The 16,797-nt window shown below is 44.1% G+C and overlaps 1 long non-coding RNA gene across 1 annotated transcript in view; it reads left to right on the forward strand.

The window, feature by feature from the left end:
- The window catches only part of LOC130160496 (uncharacterized), a 142,779-nt gene that overhangs the window by 15,553 nt on the left and 110,429 nt on the right, over positions 1 to 16,797 (forward strand). The window contains exon 2 of the long non-coding RNA XR_008826009.1: positions 6,693 to 6,886. This is a non-coding gene — a long non-coding RNA (uncharacterized LOC130160496). The remainder of the gene's footprint in view (positions 1 to 6,692; positions 6,887 to 16,797) is intronic.

Raw genomic sequence — 16,797 nt, forward strand, 5'->3', positions numbered from 1 at the left:
CTAAGTTAGGAGTGGCCAAGTGCACAGTAAAAGATTGTCCAGCTGCCACAAAATGAGTACCTACCTAGTGACCTAGGTCATACACAGCAGTTCCTGGCTTCCCCCAGACTACAAAAATACTCATTAGCAGTAAAGTTGGGAAAAAGAATTGGGGTCTCTGGAAACCTGCCCATTCCATTGGAGAATGACAGCTGGCAGTCAGGTGTCTTCTCATTAAGATAAATATTTAGGTACTGGCTATCAGACTTAGGATCCTGTGATAATAACTTAGTAAAAATATAATTGTGGTGTCTACAGGTGCTAACATCGTACAGATTTACACTGTGATTTTCAGAGATGTAAGCAAACTTGAATGTATTAATCCTCATAATACCCCAAAGCAGTGCAGTACCTGCAATTCCTGAGTAAATGCAGGGGGGCGGGGGGGATCAATGGGTCTGACTTTTGGGGCTGTAAACAAGTGCACCACATCTCAATTAACGATTATAGCAAATTATTTTTTTTTGCTTGTTTGCATTACAGCTTGGTGACAAACTGGTTCACTGTGATTTTTCCAGCAGTTAGTTGAATATGCAAAATCAAAGTAGGATTTCTTTGCTAAGACTAGTCACCAAAACCACAATTTCTGTTCCCTTTGCTAGATCAAAGAGGCTCAGAAGAGTGGGAAAAGAGTCCTGAAGCAGAAAAGCCTCATCTACTACAGATTAGCTCTGTTGATATTGCAAAGGCTGTGGCTCAAGTGAGGGTTTCTTTTTTTTCTTAGAAATACTGTTTTAGCATGAATTTATCTTGAAATTAACTTTGTGGTAAATAGAATTTAAGCATGAGCTTAAATTTAAGGTCTTATTTAAGTGCTTTTCTACTTCACTTGCCAGCTAAGGATCTGGCCAGGGCTTTGAACATCTTTAGGGAGAAGAAACAGATTAATGAGATTAGAACATTTTAAATCACTTCTGTACTTCCCTGGGCTGCACGATCTTTATAATACCTTGTATCTATAGTCTATAAAGTGTATTGGCTGGGTGCTGCTAGACAGGGATAACGAAAATAAGGCTTGCTTGTGCATCCTTTCAGATTTGGGGAACATACTCAATGGCCTATGGGTATGTTCAGTTTCATACGTCAGTGTGCATTTAAGCTCTTTCTCTGCTTTATGAAATCCATCATTTGAGTGCTTAACTCTCAGCCTTATGGGCCTAATTTCCTTGCTCAGATTTACACCAGATATTTTACAATTCGTCCAGTAAAATGAAAAATGTGGTCATGGAAGATGGTAAGGGGTGACCTGGGAACAGACAGGCCTTCACCCAGAACATTAAAACTACAGCAGGATCTGGACTGGTACCTTCTGGCAACCTCCACTAGTATATCCACGCTCACCCCTACAACTTCATAGGCAAAAGGCTAATCTGCAATACTAAGCTTTGCAATTTTTTTCTTCCTAATTCAGAAATAGGCCATCTCTACAGTAGTGCATTCAGGGAATCAGTGGCTTGGTGATCACGTATTTCACCTTATGACACTCGGTGGTTTCCATTTACAAAGCGACCCCTTTGAGAGCAGTGGAGTGTAATGTGGGTTGTCGGCCTTAGGGGATGAAGAGGTTTGTCAAAGGGAAACGGAGCCAATGCAACAAACTGGAGTTTCCTGCAGCTGAAGTTCTCCAGCAAACAAAGTTAATCTGGTTCTCAAAGGCTTTATTTGGAAGAGAGCAGCAAGGAGCCCAGAGATTTTCATGAAGGCAGGTTTCCCTGAGAGTGTAATTGCATGTTCATCTATTGCAGCCCCTGGCAGTTCAGGCTCGGAAAAGCCACATGGGAAAAAGTAGGAGAAAAGTTTGGTGAGACACTGGCACAAGTTGCCCAGAGAGGTGGTAGATGCCCCATCCCTGGAACATTCAAGGTCAGGCTTGAGTGCAACCAGAGTAAATGACTATCATGTGGAGCTTACCGCTTGTAAGTAGGTCTTGCATAGGGCCAGGACAAACTCAGCAGGAAATGCAAACCCTCAGTTTCCTGCATTGAAATAGTGATTATAATTAAAAATAAATCACCATTGCTTTTAGTTTGATGAAATTACCACTTATATTAAGAGCAGGTTGAGCTGACTGACTCTAAATCATTTCTGCAGAATGTCATTTTGGGATTTAAAACATGTGATTGGTTAAAGAATGTGTTGTGCTGCAATTGGGAAAGAAAAGAGCGAAACATGAATCACAGATGGGTGAATGCAAGATGTTCTTATACTCTCAGGTGCCTGAAGTCTATAAGAAATGAAATCAGCCCTTCTGAAAAAGGGTCGATTAATCCAAGGGTGTTCCAAACTACTCATCTGTCTTAATCAGATGTGGGGGTCAGTTTTGACTTGCTGGCCAAAAGGATATAAGAAAAGTACCTGCTGCAAAACACAGATTGGGATTCCTTACCAAAAGGCAGTTTGATTCCCTGTTTGTTATTGGTGAAGACATTTAAATACTCATTCAGGAGGTGACCTTTAAACAGAGACTTTAGACAATGTATGTAAAATAGAACAAAACAAGAAACAGCACAACTCTACAAAATCTACTGAGTCTCACAGTTGTTACAGCCCCCAAAGATGGCTCAGGTTGCACCCAGCTGGTTATACTGAGCCCGAGACTGCTACCAAGGGGTCAGTCTTTTCAAATGTGAAAAACAATCTTCTTTCTTTGGGGATTTTATTGTAAGTTTTTAGAGTGCTGAGTATTTTTTCTAAAAGTCTCATCTGCCAGGGACATGAGTGTAGATGACAGCCATAGCTTTCATTCTGTTTTGTTTCTTTTACTTTGTTAAAGCTAGGCTGCTATGCAGAATTATTAGAACTAGAAGTTCAAAACTAAGACTTTTTTTAAAAAAGCATTTTCTGAAGTTGCATTCTGCATTGCAGTTATGGTAGCTTAGGGGAAATGAGAGCTTAAACTCCTGAATTTTGAAAGCTTGGGGTTTACGATGCTGCAGAAAGAACTATTTGTTGAGTACAAGGCCTGATCTGGAAATGCATTTAAGACATGCATGACTTTGGGCATATAAATAGTTGCACAGAAGTCAATGGGACATAAATTTATGAATTTGCCTAAGTGCTTTGCTGGATCTTTGCCTAAGGAACCACTTACCATGAGTTTCAATAACAGAATCATAGCCTTGTTAATGAGCAAACCTCTGGACCAAGAGCATCGGTGAAATGTGAAATCCAGCTCCATGCTGTATCTGCGCTACTCAGCTTGATTTCATCTCTATGTAAACTCACTCTGCTGTGCTGACATTTCTGTCCCTAAACTTTTCAAAAAAGTGATTTACAAGTTCCATTTTACACTTGTGAGTGCAACAGGACAGTGCAAGAAAGCAGCATCCACATAATCTGGGGGTGGTGCAAACAAGAACTCAGTTCTAGAGGGCAGGCACTGGAGCAGCTTTTTTTCTAGAGAAAGGTGGTTCCAGAACTTAGTGAATTGTGGCTTTCACCTTCCACTTTTCTCTTTTAAAGTTTTTTTGGCAGCAGAAGAGGCTGACCAGGAAAGAGCAACATGAATGACTAAGACTAGTTAGTACTGTCAGGTCTCTGCATGCTTCATTAGTGCTGGCGAGACAACAGAAATGCACATTTTGCTGTGCAAAAGATCATAAATCACTTTGGGAAATGGCAGCTGGGGTGGGGGTACTCGGAAAGGAAGACAGGGGCGGTTCATACACTACAGCACCGGGTCCGTGAAGGTAGAGCCATTCAGGTGGACCGGCGTAAGACCTGTGCCACCACCCAGGGGTGGCCCCACAGCTGTGTGAAGCCTGTTCATCTCCTGGTGTCTCAGCCAAGACCATCTGTCGCGTTGGTACACCGGCCCTGTGGTGGCTGGCTGCACCAGACCAGTTGTGTCTGCGAGGGCAGCTAATTACTTTGACTCTGCCCAGCGCCTCTGGGAATAATCACAGCACCTGTTTTAAACTGCTCTGCTAACTATTACGGTTATTAGCTCAGGCAGCGCAGGTAGCGACTAGAGGCCAGGTCAGGTCTCCACTGAGCAAGGCACGATACGAAACCAGAACAAAAACAGGGTCTCTGCCTTCAGGATGTTACAGTATAAACAAAAACAGGAGTATGGCAACGGGACAGGGCTGTAATAGCTTTGATCCACTATTGCAGGCAAATTTTACATTGGGGTTTCTTTTATAACAGAAAATAGCAGCGCCCCTTGGGCGATTGTGGAACAAACAGTGAACGCAAGGCAGGACATTCATTAGCTGTCCCTTTGATCTATTAAGCAGATTCGGGTATATTCAATAAATCCATGTCAGAATTCTTGCACTTAGAAAGATAATGGTTGTTACAAGTTAAATTATTTTTATCTGTTGTTCTGCACAGGCATTTGTTTCAATCAAATCAGAAATGCTCCCAAGTCCTAATGGAACTTCCCCAAAATCTGTTTGTGTGACCCAGAACCAGCCACTGCCACTTGCCTGAGAGGAGTACAACCTCTGCTTACTAATTTTTCTCTTAGGGGTCCGTGAGGTGTTCTCTGGATCTCAGTGGTAAAAGCATTGAAGGGAAAGAAGAGCTGCCCCTGTGCTGGGAGCGTGGCAACCCCTGGGCACGCCGAGCTCGGAGGAGCGGGAGCTGCGGGCTGAGCAGATGCTGTAGGGGCACATGGTATACACTGAATCGTTAACCTAAGAATGTCAAGAAAGCAAATGCTTGGAAAGTTTAATTTACAGAGATTAGTGTGTCAGGTATATTTTGAGGAAACTGGGATTTTTCAGTTTCAGTTTTCCAGAAGTAAACCCCAAAACTTTTCTAGGATTTCCAGATACTTTGTAGGTTAAAGGACCTTCGGTCCTTCCTATTCTCACAGCATCCTCTGCTGTGGTTCACACACAACTGTGTTAACATGAGTCTGGAGTATCTCAGCACATAATTATTTATCCTTCAATAAAACAAAGAAAACCATGTCTAAATCTGACTAATATCCTTTCCTCAGCCTGCCAAGTGGGGCCTTGTGTTTTCAGTATTGAAAACCAAGCCTGACTTGCTGCATATTTTGTGTTAGCATGGTTTATGTCCAAATGCAAGGATTTAATTTTGTCCGTCATCAAACCATGGTTTCCATATGACACCAATACATTCCTTCCCTCTGCCTGCTGTTCTGACAGACGACAGAATAGAATTAAACATTCCCACTACCACGCTTAAAACACAAGAGCTTATGTTCCTTTGGCTTTGGAGATCAAGGGGCAGGTCTTTAGCAGGTATAAATTGTCTTCACTGGAGCTACGAAAATTTACACCATTTGCCCCAGCTGAGGTACAATCTTGGATGTCTTTATTTCAGAGTACAGTTCCAAGAAGATAGATACAGTAGGACTGACAAGTAAGATAGATTCTCCTTTTCTTCTGTGCCTAGCTATTATGAGTGATTATTATTGTGTTTCCTTCTGGAGCAGTTTCTGACCGGCCCCACTTACGCCTCTGAAAGCCAGTGAAGAGAGACCCCTCCACATATTTCTCCACTAACTGCATGCAGCCTGCTGTACATCCCAGCCAATTTCAATTTAATGATATCAACATTTTAAAGAAGCCAGTCCATAGTCTGTACCATACGGAGACTGGGAGTAGAAAAATGACCAGTTCCTTCTCAAAACACCGGCTGGGGTTTCAAAAGAGCCCGAGGGAATTGCGCACACATCTCACTTTGAAATTTAAGCTCTGGATCTTGAAAGAATAGGTTTATTCCACAACGTCACACCCTGAAGGGACAGCTCATTGCCTGGGATTGCTGTGATGTCATCCCTTCGGGGAACTTTTCCAGATTAAGTCAGTTCACAGTCCGAGGCCACCTCGTGACCTGCATCTTGATCACCAGCGGTGTGGTCCTGGGCTGGTGGGTTTTCAAACGCTCAAGTCACAGCACTTCCCTGTCCGTCCACCTGTATTGGTGGATTGGAAATATATTGGAAATATATTGGAAATGCGGTGTTACTTCTGAGTGTTGTAGTGAGGCTGAGCTGAAAAATCCCTGTGGATAGGAAGAAGAGATACACTATCCTCAGGAAGGAAGAAGGAGTCCAAGAGGATGATAGCAGCAACCCAGCTGGGCCTGCAAGTCAACACCATTCCTGGATGTAGCCGAGAACTCTGGCAGTTTTTGAAGTGCTTGGGATTTTGCCCTGGATTTATAGTCTCGAGTGGCTGTTGTCAGGATTTGCTAGGTGTGGTAGGGTGACTGCTGCTGGTGCCAATAGTCTAGTAGAGGGGAAGTGAAACCTGCTGAGACTTGGGAATGAAACAAATTTGTATTAATTAGAAGCAAATGCTGTGTGTTGGCTAATGGGTTCCAAAACAGATGTTTGTCGAAATAGCCAAGAGATGGGTCATGTGCAAGCAAAAGTTATAAATAATAGGAACTACGTTGGTTGTTATTTCATGTTTTCTCAGGTCAAAACCATGTGTTGTTCAGTGTTAGAAATACCATAAGAGTGAAATATCTTGTGTTGTGTTGTGGGGAGCTATGTGCTGTCGTTTCTGTGTGTCTGACCCATCGACCCAGGCCACTGTGCAGTCACAGACCTGTGCGTGGCATTACACAGGCAGCCACAGCCCTCTGGACAGCCGTGTGCAGCAAGGGGAGGTTTCTGCGGGCGAAGGCTGGTAGCCTTCCTCCACCCATGACCGTGTCGCTCTCTTCAGTTCTGTACCTGTGCGGATGCATGTGTGTGAATGGCACTAGCACCTCTGCGCATCTCTGTGCTTCACTGAAGGCAGCACAACAGAGTGCAGGAGGTTCCCCCCCATCCAGTCCCGGGATACACCAGAAGGGGATGAAGAAAGAGATGTGCATCCATCTATGATCCAAACTTCCTGAATAAATTCAGTTGTTCCAGGTAAAATTCCTGGTTTTAATTTATGTTGACACCTAAATTTGAGATGCCTTGTTCATATCATGCCCTTTAATAATTTAACTGCGGTCTTCAGATCAGGTAAGTCTTTGCTGTTCACTCTGAACATGGAACAGCAGGTCCTGAGAGGCTTTTCCTGTCAGCAGGGCTGCAGAAACATAAGTATGTGGAGAGGCAAATTCACTGCTGGCATAAATACGCATAATCAACAATTTTCAGAAAGATGTACGTGTTTGCTCTTGAAGTGAATGTGGCCTGCTTACTTCCTCTTCTACCACTATGTATCATATCCCCACACAAAGATACTTGACCATGTTCTAGTATTTATGTACAATGTGATATAGGCTGTATAAATACCTATGGGTTCAGTTGCCAGTACGTAAGTCAGCACAGTTTGGTTGAAAATACGGATTTATGCTCCTTGCAATTCTGACTTTAAAAATGGGTCAGTGTGAGGCAGCTCCTCAGCCTGGCACTTCACATGCAATTACCAGCCTTTTCTACAGGCAGGAGATGGTACAAATGGAAGTGTGGGCACCTAAATCTTCATAGCAGGGTTTCTGTGTTCAACAGTCAACTAGCTGTGTGTGGATAAATAGAGAGCAAAAGACACAGAACTAGGCTAACAGTCGGAACTACACTTTCCAGATGAAGTGAAATGCCACTTTTTCCCCGAAACATTAGTCAAGTAAACATACTTTAGATTTGAAGAATACTGTCCTTTGTTTGTACTTAATTTGCTTGCAGATTTTTTTAAAGGAAGAAATTAAAAATATGGATGTATTGTTTGTTCATCTTGGAATGCATCCATGTGACCGTCTTCATGTGTGTGTAGGTCTTTATATATGTTTTGTATCTTGAAGACGTGTGCACTAGAACAAAAAGCCTGTATTTACAACTAATTTGTGTAAATACACATGTGCACGTAAAGACACCGTTATGTACACATATTTAGTCAGATATATATGTGCATATATAATAATGTTTGTATAAACAAACACAGAGAGAAATTATATACAGAAAATTAAGCATATGCCCATCTCACCCTAAAATGATGTATCCCTCCAAGGAACATCAAACCTATTTCTGTCAACAAACAGACCTCTCCAGCCCAGGAAGATACTAATACAGATACACAGTGAAAAATAGAAATCTCTACACCTGGGAGGGCAATTACTTATTTATGCATCATTTCTACACCTCTTCCAGTTAACTCCCTCCCACTGTAATCTTTGTCCCTCCCAGGCAACACTCCCTAGCCGGAATCCTATGATCTTTGCCCTCTTTTCCTTCAAATTAAATTTCAACTTTTTTCAAATCTCTGCTGAGTGACAAGCCAGTGCCAGAACTGTCTTTTAATACACAAAAGCATAAATAATGCCATCCATCAGAGCTGTCACTCAGAAAGATAGATTGCTACTTGTCCAGACACTGGAATGACACAAAAGTGAAAGTTAGAAACTGTCTCTTTTCTTTGCTTGCTTTCTTTTTCTTATTCTTCTCTCTCCCTTTTTTTTTCTTTTTTATTTTTTTTTCTTTTTTTTTTTTTATTTGCCGGACTGCTTGATTCTGATTAATGGTGCTGTCAGGGAGGGATTCCGCTTGCCCGGATAATGAGTCAGGAATGTATTCCCTGTCACAAACACAGCAGATGTCAGGGGCAGAAGGGCCCGGGAATGCCAGAAACAATATACAGTTTCTTCCTAGTCCCCTGACAGGCCAATATGCTGCACAAGGTCTAATTTATGTAGACAAAATGCAGGCAAGGGGCTGTAGCAGCAGCGAAACTGTGCTGGGAAGTCTGAACTACAATGCAGCAGGGGAGAGAGCTGAAGGGAGGTAATGAACGCTAGCAGTGGGACTCAATAGCACTGCATCAAATGGCCTTAACAAGAATGGCCCAGGACCACTTTGACTCCATTAAAGTGCACTTTACATCATTATAGAGAGAAATCAAACAGGGCAGAGGGCTTCTGTTTCTTTTAATGGCTCGATTAGGTTATTCACTCATCGGGGTTTGCAGCTGTCATAGTAATGCAGCAACTGCCAGGAGACGTACAATAGCACTCGTGGCAATGTGGGGCCCGCGTCCTCTCTCCGACTGGGGTGCATTGACTGGTTCTGCAAATTCCCCACGTGTACACAACGACTGAGGCAAAGGCAGATTTAGAGGGGATTTGCCAGCCCTAGTGAAAGAATTTCAAAGTGATTTGTCTCGAGATGCCTTCACTTTTGGGGTTGGCCACCTGGAAGCACTGGAAAGTGGCCAGGTCTTTGCTGAAAGCTGAGCACCTGCCTTTGGCTATCTGGGGCCCTGGCTTGGCACACCAACATGAGGAACCCACATTCACTTCACAGAATGCTGACCTTCCCTGTACTGGAAAGAAACCCATAGCTTTTCAGCTACAAAATGCTGATATCATAAAACTAACTCACATACTGGGAAAATAAATTAACATTTTGAACTGCGTGCAACTGCACTGGTCTGTTGCACTTTCTGCTCAGCACTCTGGGGCAATTTGGTTTGCCAGCGCTTGTTCAGCACTTGGAGTAATGAGGTCCTGGTCCAGGAGGACTCTCACTCAGGGCCCTGCGATGGTGTGTTTCAGGCCCACAAAGCTTCCCTCAAGGTGTTGCAAGGCCGCCTGTACCTATCACAGAATGACTGAGGAGGATATTAGTTACAACAGAAGCATGGCTTATGGAAAGAAAAGGGTTTGATTTATAGTCCTCTGATGTCTGCCAAAGTTCTTGTATTGACATCAGAGTCATGCAGCAAACTCCTAAGCACTTGGGAAACACCCCTTTCATGAAGATGTCACATTATCTGTCTAGCATCTGCTTAATGAAATCATGTTATACTTGGAAATTTTAAGCAAGAAAAAGACTTTGAAACGGGTTGTGCCAGAGGCATTTTTTTAAGGCCATGGCTAACAGCAAGTTTCAGAACCACATGTGGATTGCCAGCCCTTTGGGATAACAGCCTTTTCTTACTCCACGTTGAGATGTTAGCACAGTGGAGCCCTGGACTGTGGAAGAGCTTCTTCCCAGCTTAATAGTAATGTAATAATAGCTATTACCAGAACAGAGCTAGCCACTTAAAAGCAATCAATTCCTGTACTGGGGTAAGTGTACTCTTCACCCTAAATCTGGTTCTAGAACTTTTTACTGTGATTAGTCTTTTCAGTCTTAAAAAGCACGCCTTAAGGTAATATGAAGTCTCATCACTGAGCATGTAGTCTCAGTCCTAATACAGCCATTTCACTCCCTGTCTTTAACCAGGCTAAAAATAATGAATAAAAATAAAACCACATAAGGCATTCTGGTGCATACAAAGCACTTGCTGCTGGTTTCAGCACACTTTAAGTCAAAACACTTGCATTGCGGTACTGCAGCCGTCCATGAACTGTTCCACAAGAGCCTGCTCTGGCTTTTATCTCCCTGACTCTTTAACTTAATGTGAACCCTGACCTGGGAAAGGTCCCAGTAACTCCTTTCTGAGGAGCTGAAGCTCAACTCTGACGTGATTTTGGCACTGAATGGTAAAGGGTCTTGAGGTCATAGGATCTGTGGGGGTAGGAGGAGGGTGCACATATCCAAAGAGGTAAAAATCAAGAATGACAGACAGATGAAAATAAAGATAAGGTTCGGCTACCCAGAGTCACCAGAGTAGGCAGGAGCTGCTTTGAAGAGGAAAGTGCAGCCAGGATGCTGGGGTTGGCAGATTTCATACCCAAATTGAATAGGATTAAATGGTTGGTCCTGAGTTTTCCCCTGACCCTACCATAAAATCCTGTGTGGTATCACAAAGCCCTGTGTATGCAGCACGCATTTCCTATGTATTACATCTAGGTGGCTTGTTTGAAAGTGACACTGGTCTAGTGAAGCCTGTTTACACTGGACAGGGAGCTGTGCTTGGCAGGATCAGGTTTGCCAGACCCATGCTCTGAAGGCATGATGATGTTTTTAGTTACGTTGGTGTAAATCCAGCCACTGGGCCATATTTGAGTTCATTTACAGCAGCAGCAGTCCAAAGCAGCTCTACTGCAAACAGCAGCCTGTTTGTTCTGCAGCACAGATTAGCCTAACCATATCAGCCTCAGTGAACTAGGCAGCTGTAGAGCTGTCCCAGTGCAGCAGCTTCTGCTTTACCAGGGTATGAAGTACATACTTGGTTGCACTCTATTGAAATCAAGCTAGTGACTACATATTTACCCAAGTGAAGTCTTCAGTGAAATCTCATTTTGGTTTTGTGAGGCTCTCAAGTAGGGAAGGAGCTATCTCTGAATGTGCTCCTGAAACTACATTTCCTGAAAATGCTTGGGAGACCTTGTCCTCTTGAATCCCACAGTAAAGTCCATTTGCTCTACCCACAAATGATGTCCTTCTGATCTCTGAACCATAACAGCAATGAGACTAACAAGAAAGGTTGATTCCCAGGTCGCCTGGCTTAACACAGCCTTGTCCACAACACTGGTTGAAAAGACATTTCTTCTAAATTAATCAGGTTGTGCTTTTTTCCCCCCTAAAGCTGAATGTGTTTTTTATTTACAATAGCCTTATTGCCTGCTCAGAAAGTCCCTAAGAACCAGCACCTAACAGCCTCAAAATAAAGGAAATAAAATTAAAGATTGCAATTGCTTCGATTTCACAAGCCTGAGGCCTGGTGAGGCTTGCTTCAGGAGAGGGGAGGGGAGGCGAGGGGCTCGTTTTTGTTAGTTTTGCTTGTATTACACTGATCAAAGCAGCATATTGTTAAGTAAGCACAAGTGTGGATTTAGAAAGTTAGCACATTATAACAGCTGTGATTGACATCAGATTGCAAGAGTCAGTGCTTGAAGGGAGTGCTGAGCACAGTGACGGGGCAAGGCAGGTCCTCGGAGGCTGCCAGGGAGAGCCGAGCAGGACAGGGCACAGAGAGTGCATGGAGGGGCTTGCTGCTGCAGGTTAGGTAGGAAGCAGGACAGGAAGACAGGACAACACTAAGCAGAAAAGCAAAAGTAAATGTATGGAATGTGGCTGGTGCAAAAGTGTATTCCCAGGAACAGGAATGACCCCTTCGCTTTCATTTTTCTTCTGTACCCTTTGGTGATCCCCCCCTTAACTGAAACAATGTGAAACTTCACTCTCTCCTGTGCTCTCCTTGTAATTCAGAGAGGGAGCTGGGTCTTGCATCCTGCTGAGGGAAAACAGGCTGGGCTGAGCTCCTGGCACCTTCTGAACGCTGTGATTCCTGGGTGTAATGGAAATCCTGCGGAAGCAGTTATGACATGGACATTAATAACAATACCAGAAGCAGTCCTCAGGCTGGGCTGTGTTATGTATTACCAATGGTGCTGAGAAGAATGAGCACTGTTTAACAGCACAGCCTTGACTGTGTAGTGTTGCATATCTTGTGCTGTGGGGAAGGGAGCATGCATGTGGTGGAAGAGGTAGAGATAAGGCTGTTACAGCATTTATCTTTCTATGCTTTCCATTGTAATGAAACTGCTCTCATGTGGACCAGAGTCTGCAGTGACGTCTGTGAAAGGGAGTCAGTGACATAGGCAAAGTGACGCTGTTTGCAACAGCATCGGTGGAAAGTAACTCCGTTAGATTGAGACCAGTGAAAGGCAAGTCATATCTCGTCTGGTGCTGGAGCCAGGAGAGGCTGCAAGGCTTTGGGAGCTAGATGATCTTTAAGGTCCCTTCCAACCCAAACCATTCAAGCCGTGCTGTGGCATGTTTACAGTCTCAGTCCACGAAAGGCTGCTGTACCAAACCAGGGCTACCCACTGCACCTGGATGGAGAGCCAGAGCATGCTGTTGGGAACGGACCACTGCCAGGGCAGTGGTGGGAGTGGGGAAGGTGGACTTCCCAGGCCACCCTCCAGCCTGTATTGCCTGCTCTCTGCGTCAGCATTAGTAGACAGCAGCTGAGCATTAAATTATTTAAGCTGTCACCTGCTGGACTTTGCAAAAGTTGCAGCCCAAGAGATTTAGGCTTATGGGGGCCAGCACAGCATTTTGTGTAACCGGAATCCTTGTAGGACCAGGTCAAAACCTGGTCAGTGTTTAGGCATCTCCCCGATTCCCATCTCCACAGCCCCACGAGAGGGGATTGGATTTCAAACACACTCTGTGTGTCGTCCTTGAAAGACATAATACAAATAAGTGACACCCCAGGACCCGGCGTCTGCATCGGGGGGCAGAGGGAAGGGAGAAAAGCACATCTGATCAAAGATGCCCCCAGCTGCTTTGCTGAGGCACGTCCCTCAGGAGGGAGGCTGAAAAGACCAATTTTCACAGATCTCAGCACCAGGAAATAGGCATTTCATCATGAGTTGAGTCATGGAAAGGAGGATTCGGCCAGGCTGCTGCTGCTAAGGCAGAGACAAATGTAATTTATTACCCTGAGGCCTGCTGAGGCTTGGGGAACTCAGGAGGAACATGCAGCATTAAGGAGGCCTGGCCCCTTAGGAGGCTTTTTGGAGAGTGACTAATTGAGATGGGATATTCTCATCTGTCTGAGCACATTCAGTCCTTTCACACATTTGTATCGTAAAATAAACAGCATGTAGGTACTGGGAGGAGGGGCGGCCTTGCAGTTAAAGTGTTGACCTGAAATTCAGAACACCTGGGTTCACTCACAACTCTTGTAGGTGACTTATACAATTCAGCAAGTCATTTAATCTTTTCCTCTATCAATTCCCCATCTGCAAGAGCTGATGATAGCAGCACGGGGCACCCAGGCACCGGGAAATAGCTGTGGTCCCCTATGCATTGTCCCAGGGAGTAGGAGGGGGATGGCAGCGACTCTCCTGCCCAGGGCAGGGGGCTGAGGGTCATGCCCATGAGCACTCAGACATCAGCTGGGACAGAAGTGGAGCAGGATGGGCTCCCTGCAGCGGGCCAGCTTGGAGGCTGCTGCAATAGCATCTCTTTCATTACAGGTGCAGATGATCAAGAGGTGACACTGTGGATATTTCAGGGCACTAAAAATCCCTCACAGGGATTTTTTTCACTGCAGGTCTCTGCTCCTTGTTGAGGGGAAGGCACAACCCACCCTGCCCCAGCCTTCCCCTGTAGAGGTGGCTCAGCTGATTTCAATCATGGGTGCACCTGGCTGGATGCCTCAGGTAACTGATAAATAGTCGGGGTTGATAGGGGCAGCTGCTCTGGTTTAAGGGTGAGATGAAGTGGTGGTGTCTGCTACATCTTGGCTCCCATGTCTGTGGCAGTTTTCCTGGAGACTCTGTACATTCTTATGCGTCATTGTTCAGCCTGGTATGTATTTTGAATGAACAGAGCTATGAGGTTGTGCTAAGGGAAGGCTATGTGATCTTGCAGGAGCGATTTCACATCTATGTGCTGTAGTTAAGCCAATGCTATAGCTGAGTCTCTTGTGCCTGCACTGCAGGGGAGGACGGCTGGAGAGTCATTAATGCTTCTGAAATGTATCAAGAATTTTCAGGTAAATGGGGGCATTTTATAGCTGTGCAAGGTATTGGGTGTTTTTTGTGTGTGATGATTAACTGATAGCATTAAATGCTGAAGCCCACCACTTCCCATATGTGCAAGCACGCGTGTGTGTGTAGCAAGGCCAGGCAAATGACTAATGCGAACCTGAAGAGAGACAGCAGAGCATATTGTAAAGATCAACCCTATTTCAGCTTATGTTCAAATCGGAAATGCCAGAGATTGTTTCATAGTCTTCTACAATGTTCATTATAAAAGTCCCCAGATGGCAGATGGCTATTAGCTCACTGTGACCTATATAAATGTCAAATGTAAAGCTATTGCCCCAGTGAAAATCTCAAAATAAATAACAACAGGAGGGATGCTGTTCTGCTGCCACCAGGATTTATGGATTATGAATTCATGCTAATTCATCTCAAAGCCAGCAAAAGAATGAATCTTGTCCTTTTGGAGGAATTCACTTAACACCTGCTTGCAGATAGATGAATTTGAGTCTTTACTGATCTCTTCTCGGCTGCACCCCCGGGAGGGACAGCTGGTTCCTGGGAAGAGCAGGGAATGTGTGGGGTGGTATTGATTAATGTGAGACAATGCCTGTGTCGCTCACCACTGACAGCGGAGACTTCTCTTTGTTTGCCAAAATTGTGTAACAGAAATGTGAACAGTGTTTTCAGGTTGTTTTCCTTGCATTTATTGATCACTGTGGCACCTGTCAATCAGAAAAAAGTGTGATTTCTCCCTAGGTTTTTAGGTGGCAGTTGCGTTTGTAAAAGACAACTTGTGCTTGTAGGCACAGTCCACTTACATGGGTTTGTTTGGTGGAGAATGGGTAGAGAAGGGGGGCTTTTTTGCTCAGTTGTTCTGTTATTATGTTCTCATAAATAATCAAAAGATGAATAACACACACCATGAGTAATTTCAGTTTCTGTAGCAAAATTTCCTCTGTCCTTCTTACTACTACCATCAGAAAAGAATGTGATGGAACAAATGCACTTTGCAGAGAGGCCAGAAAATTAGCTGTTACACCTCACTCCGGTCTCACGGACAGCCCATCCACTTGTGGTAGCTGTGTCACAGGAGCTGCTCTGAAACCCAGAGGGACAGGCTGAGGTCCTGCAGCAGCAGGAAGGGGGTGTGTGGATCCCCCATGCCCATCGTGAGGCCTGAGACCAGCGCGTGCAGGGCACTGTCCGGGGCATCTGGGTTCTTGAACGAAGTGGTGTGTGAACAGCTGTGTTGGACGGCAGTGACTGGGGAAACCCACCAGCTCCTCAGCATGCTTAGGGCCTGTCTGTATGGGGAGCCATGAGGGGTAACTAATTGTATGAGGTTAAAAACAGAAGTTCAAGTCTATTAAACCCCCATGTGGTTGCTCTGTTTCAGAGTAACAGGTCTGTAGTTTGCTGCAGCTTCGTCCAACCACAGAGCTCTGATGTATGCACTTTAACTTCATACTTTGGCTTCGTTTGTCTCAGCTTTCCTGAGTGTACCATGTAGACAAGACCTTTGAAAGGAAAAGAATTGCATTCACGAGCTTCAAGGAATTTGTCCTAAATGGCCGTTTTATGATGATGGGTAGACGACTTGGCAGTCACCACTTCGTGTGTTCGTTTATGTTTCTACAGCATTCAGATGCCTCAGATGGCATCAAGGACACACAGTGCTCAGCAATGAGTGCACACAGAAGGAGGTTGTAGTTTGTTTGTTTTTTAATAAATTGGGGAATTTGGAAGAGTATCTCTTTTCACCTCAAAAACAGTTCTTGCAAAACAAGTTGTTACTGCTGTCAAAATTCTGTAAGTTTCACCAACGAATTATGGTGGGTTTTTTTAATATAGTGCTTGGTGAAAAACATAAATGAGCAGACTTAGAAATATTTTCGTCTCCATAAAAGGCATTTTTGGTAGACAAATACATGTGAATATTTTATTAATGTTTTTGATAAAGATATGAGCATGTAGTGTTATCATGCAGTGAATGAATCAGCTTATTAAAAAATTAAGAGGGAAGTAGGAATGTGGGTCATTTTTATCCATGCAGGAACAACTTCGACCATATTTTTCTCACAAATACGAGGTTTCATTTTTGAACTGTTGCAACAATAAGGATTCCCAAGAAGCATAAACGTGCTTTCATTTCTTAGCACACTGGTTTGTATTGGCTGAAAGCTTGCAGGCCTCTGATTCTGAGAATTTCTCTTTCAAAATAAACCTGTGTCTCACCTGGAGGTGCACCCCTGTTCCCTGGTGATATCAAAATGGAGAAATAGGGTAGATGTCATATATACAGAGTATGTTGTGTGTGAGGTGACGCTGATTAGCCTGCTGCAACATCCTCCAAAAGCCGAGTGAGGCCTTGGAGCACTGTCTAGTAAATCCAGGACTCAAATCTATCATGTAGTTAATGACCAGAGCTCTAAAAATGTGTATTAAACATGA

The sequence above is a fragment of the Falco biarmicus genome, chromosome 18, assembly GCF_023638135.1.
Source record: "Falco biarmicus isolate bFalBia1 chromosome 18, bFalBia1.pri, whole genome shotgun sequence".
Classification (NCBI taxonomy): domain Eukaryota; kingdom Metazoa; phylum Chordata; class Aves; order Falconiformes; family Falconidae; genus Falco; species Falco biarmicus.